This window comes from Micropterus dolomieu, linkage group LG18 (assembly GCF_021292245.1).
Source record: "Micropterus dolomieu isolate WLL.071019.BEF.003 ecotype Adirondacks linkage group LG18, ASM2129224v1, whole genome shotgun sequence".
Taxonomy (NCBI): domain Eukaryota; kingdom Metazoa; phylum Chordata; class Actinopteri; order Centrarchiformes; family Centrarchidae; genus Micropterus; species Micropterus dolomieu.
The window spans coordinates 13,707,664-13,714,793 of NC_060167.1; positions in this window are offsets into that span (position 1 = coordinate 13,707,664).

The following is a 7,130-nucleotide window of genomic DNA, read 5'->3' on the forward strand; positions in this document are numbered from 1 at the left end:
TGATGTATAAAAGTAAGAGGCTTCTTTGTGTTTTTGCTACCTGCTCGTTCAAGCAAATCTCCCTCTGTAATCTGTGTCTTTTTAGTCCACATCTTTTTCTTCTCTCTCTCTCTCTCTCTCTCTCTCTCTCTCTCTCTCTCTTCCCGCAGTTGTTGCTCGCTCCATTTGGGAGAGACGCATGACTTGTTACATGCCTTTCTAGCTCTGCTGAGAAATGGCAGATTGAAACCCATTTAGCAGATAGAGCTGGAAGAGTGATGGCAGGCTACCAGCGGCTGCGTTGGCTGATGGAGAAGCGCTTACAAAATGTTCTGTAGCTATCATCGTGATCCTACTTTGAAAAATTCAAATGCCGCTTTCTCTGCAGAAGTCAGTATTGTGATAACAGGTGACTGAGAGGCATGCAACTGGTTCTGTGCAACAGTCTGCCAATTAAGTCTGTAGATTCCCTCCGGGATGCATTATAGATACATAATGCATAATGGGGGAGTTCAACAATCACCTCATGTAACTAGCAACATTTTCAGCTTTGAGAGACTGTGAGGCTAGTGCGTAATTAACCTGCTGTAAGTACTGCAGTGTACTGTGAGTACTGTGAAAACATTAGTGAGGAGAGAGAAGAGTCTGTTGGGTACTTAAACAGGTAGCTCACCAGAGTGGGCGCACTGACTTAACTCGAACAGTGTGAAAAGAAAGGGATAATTAATTGGCTGGCTGGGCCATCAGTGCTGTGGCAACATTTTGTGAGGATTGGGAGGAAAGAAAAGGCTACTACCTAGTTTAACTGGCTCATTGGTTTTGCACTGACAACATTTAACGAGGCATTACCAGAGTAGTTTTTAAGTCTGCTGGGGCAACTCCAAGTCAAGTCTCTAGGCTTTCAGAGTAACGGCATGTTTACACAGGAGGCGTTTCAGCTGCTGTTTTAAGTGTTCCATCTCACGTGCATCAGACAGAGCAGATACGCTTCTATTTTAGTCAGTCCAGCTGTCTATACAGGCTGCAGAGTAGCTCACATTTCACTCATGCTATACATGCTAGATTACATTACATTTTTGTTCTACGCACAGTGATTGCATCAAAACACAAGACACCTACAACCACATTGTGTATAGACACAGAAGGAGTTGTGAAGGTATTGCATACGGCACGTGCTGTGTAGACACAGTAATTTAGGGGAAGTCCTAGAAGCCTTCATAAGCACAAGTAGAGTCTTTAACGAGTCGAGTCTCAAGGAAGTTGTCTCACAGTAGGTAAGTCCAACTCAAGATGCATTTCTGCCAAGTCTGTGTAAAACAAACTATTAAAGTGACATGGCAAGTCTTTTCAGTGCCAGATAATTAAATATTCAATATATAAGGTCAGACTGTTGCCTTCTAGTTAATTATCTATTTTACCAGGTCAAAACTTGTATGCTTTGCTTCTTTAGGTAGTGACATCTTATGTAAGCACATAAAATGAGGATTTCTCCGCAGCACCACTAGTGATCAAAAACCCACCGAGTGCCAATAAGTCCAACTACAGTTCAAGTCTCAATTCTACAGCAGACATATTTGCTGGTTAGGGATACTGCATAGGGACAATAGCATTGTGATCAGTGGTCAATATTCAGTGGGAATATGCTGTGGATATATTATCTGTATGGGCAGAGATGTTAATGTTAAGTTATGCAGCAGCCCCTGTAACTGGATGTGCCTGGAAATGTTGTACATCTTGGTTGGATTGGTTTTAATCCAACTTCATGTTACACGGGCACACTTCTTCTCTATTCTTCACATTTGTGAAAGGTGCGAGGCAGTCGTGCATCTGGAAGGGGGTGGACTACCATGCTCTTTTCTGGAGACACACCTGCCATGTAGTAAGTAGGCTGAAAAAATGGTGACATTGGCTAGATAAATTTGGACGGTGTGGGACTCTTCAACAGAAGATTTGATAGCTAGAAGAATAATGCAGCCAATATTTTTTATCTCATCCTCACACTTTCACCCTCTCTGTTCTTTCATTTCATTCTTTTGTCTCTCACAGAAGCTCATACACACAAACACATTTCAATCAAGATGAAACATGACAGCAGATCAGTGTGAGAATTCTGAACCTCATAAATGGAAATGACTCATCTGCCATTCAGCTGTCCTGGGTGGCATTTCTCTTTCTTTCACTCAGGGGGGAATGAACTCCATTTGACTCGAGACCCTATTCTGAGAGCTCACAATCCTTAATCGTTGCACCTGCAGAATATGTTTGTGTCTGTTAAAAGGCATGAAACTATTCTTTGTTTGTTTGTGACTGCTCTGTTTTTGTATTTGACATTTGTGTCTGATACAATATCCTAAATGTTTTTACAGACACTGCACCCTTCTAATTGATATGTCCAGTGAGAGATATATTCCGGGCCCGTGAAAACAAATCCTCAAAGTGAAAAAGATAAAATTGCACATATCCATTTTCTGCCCCCCTCCTTCTGCTGAATGTCTGTCTAGCTGTCTGATGGCAACCAGAGGCAAACCATCTCTTGTAGCCCATAGCTTATTCATGCACTATAACACCTCAGAGAGCTGTACAAGAATAACAGATCAGATTCTCCTTGAGTCAGGTGTAATGTAGCCTTACAGCCTGAAAGCCACAGCTTTGCAAAGGGCCCTTTCGCTGTTCTCGAACATCCCAAATCCTCTTGCTAAAAACGAGAATCAATTATCTGCCTGAAACCCCATTGCCTTGGCCCCTACCTGGATGCCGGATCCCATATGGTAATGTAGATAGCAGGGGATCATATTACTGAAAAGCTTAAGAAGTGAGAGATCCCCCTAGCTGATTCCTTTGAGCTGTGTCCCTTGATGCTGTTCTATACTTCCGGAGGGTCAGCTCTGTGCCATTGTTCAGCGAATGGGGAAGTTAACCGACGTCGCCTGGCCCTGATGGGGATTGTTATTTCAAATCTCTGTTAAACTGAGGATTGGGGATTCTGCTATCTGGTTTCTCCCCCTTTGTGATGTGATAAGCTCCATCTTTGGGCCTTTTTACAAGAGTCATTTGGCAGGGGGGATCCATGTTAAAGAGAGGGGGAGTCCTTTGCACCAGCCCATTGTGACAGTTTCTTGAGTAACAGAGTCCGCGATGTCTTTCATGGTGTGTTATTTTGGCACAGTTGCTCAGTTCTCACCCGAGACACCAGCTGATGTCGCCACTTAGACAGGGGACTACTGGGATTCCTTGCTAAGTTGTACAATTTGAACAGGTTTGTAAGTCTGAAAACAAAAGTGATATTGAAGTGAAGGAGAACTGAAGCCCTGGAGTGAAGGTGCTTCAGAATACTCAAGTAAACAGTATGCAGTTGGAATTCTTAATGCAAGCCATGTACAGAAGAGAAAATTGAGATCAAGCCAAGTCAGTTTCTTAAAACAAACAGCATATTTACAGGCATTTTTCTTAATTTTGACCATATTTTCTGAATATCAGAAAACATATAATTTGATCATGTATTACAGTTTTTGTAAATCAATAAATTGTTAGAAAGAAAATGCCATGTTTTGAGAAGTAAAAGAAACCCCAAAACTGTGTTCTATTTTGCAAAACAGCAAATGAACACTAAAAGTGGTGTTGTGCTCTCAAAACTCTTCCAGCTATCAACAAAATGACACAATGGTGTCTGAAAAGAAAATAACACACAAAAACTTCTCTAACTAAAGACAGCAAAAAGTTAAACAACCTCCCTTTCAACACGATGCATCAAATAATACATTTATACCTGCAGTCATTTAGTATAAATAAAAATATATCTTATTTTTCTATTTCTATTATATCTTGTATTTTTATATTCTATTTTTATTTAATGTGTATTTTTTATCTGTTGTATTGTTGTTCCTGGAGCTGCTGTAAGGTGAAAAGTGAATTTCACCAGTGTGGGATCATTAAAGCCCATTTTTCTTATCTTATCTCATCTTATCTTAACATTTGCTTTTTTATTTGCCATGTCCACAACCTTTCTGTATTTTTACAGTTTTGCCATTAACCCTAAAAAACTTTGTCATGAAACTTAATCTGCCGTTCTGCAGAATGGTCCAAAATTGATGTTCTTGTATAGCTAAAGAGTTGAGCTGCAGTGATGTTTCAGGTGCATGATTGTGTGACATGGAGAGAACAAAGTAAATGCTGCCGTAATAATTCACAATGCTTGTCCTGGGAGTCTAAACATTTGTAATCAGATCATTTAGGTCCACGTCTACAATTTATATTATAAAGACAGGCCATTTAACCTATGTATGATTGAAAACAGTGTTATGAATGGGCCGGAAGCAACACACAGACTGCACCAATATGTATAATGTTTCTGCAAACAAGAACTTGTGTATCAGAATAATTTAAAGGATGCTAATCACACAAACGACTGAGAGATTAAGATACATAATAAGCCTGGGATGCAAAGAGACACCTTCCAGGCCATCAGGTTAAAAAACAATCTGAGAATGGACCGAGACACTTAAGAGCAGCCTGATGTCACACCGTGTCAGCACATATACTGTACATCACTGAATTCTCTTAGTAACCACTTTATTTGGCAGAAAAGCAACAGCACACAACTCATGCAGACAAGTTGTGATGTGCTTCTAAGCATGTTTCATTTAATGGCCAATTTTTTATGGAAATGTGGCTGTGTCACATTAAAGATATGTCTGACACTTGCAATGCACACACACGTACACACACACCCACACACACACACACACACACACACACACACACACACACACACAAGCATGTTTTGATCCACTGAAAGGTCCCTGGTGAAGAAAGAGGAGACTACATCTTAAAACAAATTACTGAAAACTGAAATGATAATGTGATACAACCAGCTGCTTTTTCAAGACATCTGAAATATTCAGAGGGTTGTGAGAGAATGAGGGAAGGCAGAGGGAAAGAGAAAGAGAGGTCATCCCCATAAACGCAATAAGGAGCATTTGAAAGAGCTGTGTGATTATTTCTCTGGAGTGAACACAGGCAGTTCAGGGCAGCATTATATTTCTACTTGGAGACAATTTATAGTGGTGAATTGAGTTCACTGACATTTACAAACACACAGAGTCAACATGCTGCTAATAAGGATCATTAATGCCTGTCTTGTTAAAAGCCTGTTAAAACATGCAATTAAGAAACTTCAGTCTGACAATATATTATTGATTGAGTTCATGTAACATATAAGAAAGTCATTACAACTGTAGAGAAACAGATGAACTGAAAAGAATGGTTTAAAGATGGAAGGGAAAAGACAGATTTTAGAGTGGGTAAAGAAAGATAAAAGCAGGGGAAAGGGGATAATGAAATGAATGTAAGCTCCCCTGGAAAAGAGAATGAAAAAAATGTAATGTTTATATCACTGATAACAGCAAACTAACATGTATCATACATGCTAAATAGTTTTCTGTATTTTCCTATATGTCCTCTGTAAAAATTAATTCAACTGAGTTTGAAAGATCTTCTAAAAACAAATGGACATCTTTGTTGCAGCTAAATGACAATGACATTGGTGAATAGTTGGCGAATAGTTCCCAAAAGTGTACCTAATATGTAGTTATATGGTTTGAATCATAGTTATGACCACAAACTACTGCAGAACTGTTTACACGAAAACTCCAAGCTTTTCAAATAATACAGATAGAAACACAATGGAAACTGAATATTAGAAAACAAATATGCTGTTGACGGTTTTGTGACACACTGCCATGCCTGCAGGGTGCCACCTGTCTGGATGTGGGTGGACATTAATGGTGTTGATGTTAACGTCGCTATCATCAAGAGCTTCCTCTCAGTAATAACACAAAACATCGTGATGTTCAACTCTTTGGTGAAATAAAATATTATCAGCAGTCTATAACATCACTGTCTGTTTCTCCTTCTGCTTTATGTACCACACGCTAAACTGTCAAATGGAAAACACTGCAACAATAATCACTTATCACTTATGAGCAGAACATTTACTGTTGATTCTCTTGCCAATAACTTACTCAACCTTTGCTTATTGTGTTCAAGCTTCATAAATGTCTCATTTGTGTGTCTACTTAGACAGGAAGAAGTTACCCACAATATTTCAATAGTGCTTCAACAACTTCTTTCTAAATATTGCCTAATGGTGGCTGTACCACGAGCTGTGACATAATTTACTATTTGTTAAACCACTCCCTCAAAAAGCAATTGTCAATCATAGCTTAAAAACACTGTAATTACAACAGGCCTGTCAATCTTTGGACTTCTCCATGTGACTGCACAGGGCTAGTAAGAGTGATAAAAGACGGCGACAGCGCTTAACAGATTAGATTAGATTAATTATCTCTCTAGATACAGCTTATAAAATTTGCCAGCAACAGTTGTCATTTCAGCTGACAAAACCTAAAACTCCAACTAAAGGTAGCTCCAAGAAGTGTACATAAAAAAACATGATGAAAATGTGCAATGTCCTTTTCAAAATGAAAATTAATAAATTAACTTATTTTAAATTATGTTTTTTGTAGCTTTAAGTAGAAAAAAAGTAAGTGATGTCATATCATACATATCATAGAAATGACACCGCCTACTGCTGTTAGAGCAAATGCAAATGTGCAATTCATCACACATAAATTATTGCAGACATTTTCTCATGGAACCTGTCATATTAACCATCTACAAGTTAAATTATGTTAAACATTATTTTTTTACGTGTTATAAATATTTCTACCATCTATGTCCGTCAGCAATTAAAAGTCAGATAAACAGCATGCCTTTATGCTGAAGGTGTTAGGAGCTATACAGCAAAGAACATAGATCACTTCATTTTAATAATTCATCTAATGAATAATGGAATGTGCATAATCACTTAATAAAGTAGATAATCATGCGCTCTTTCGCTTTGGTCTTTTCTGCATGCCACATGACAGTGAGATGTGTTTTCTTATATCACAGAACTGTGTGCAGATGTCGAAGATCGATTATAGAAATCAAGTGATTGCTTGATGACTGGATAATACCTGCATATCCCCTATCTTGTATCCAGACTTATGCACAAACAAACCCACTGCGAACACTGTAAGTCTTTGTCCCTGTCTTAAATCTGGTTTGACAGTATAGACTGTCTCCCATGATATGCAAATGTGCTACATGTA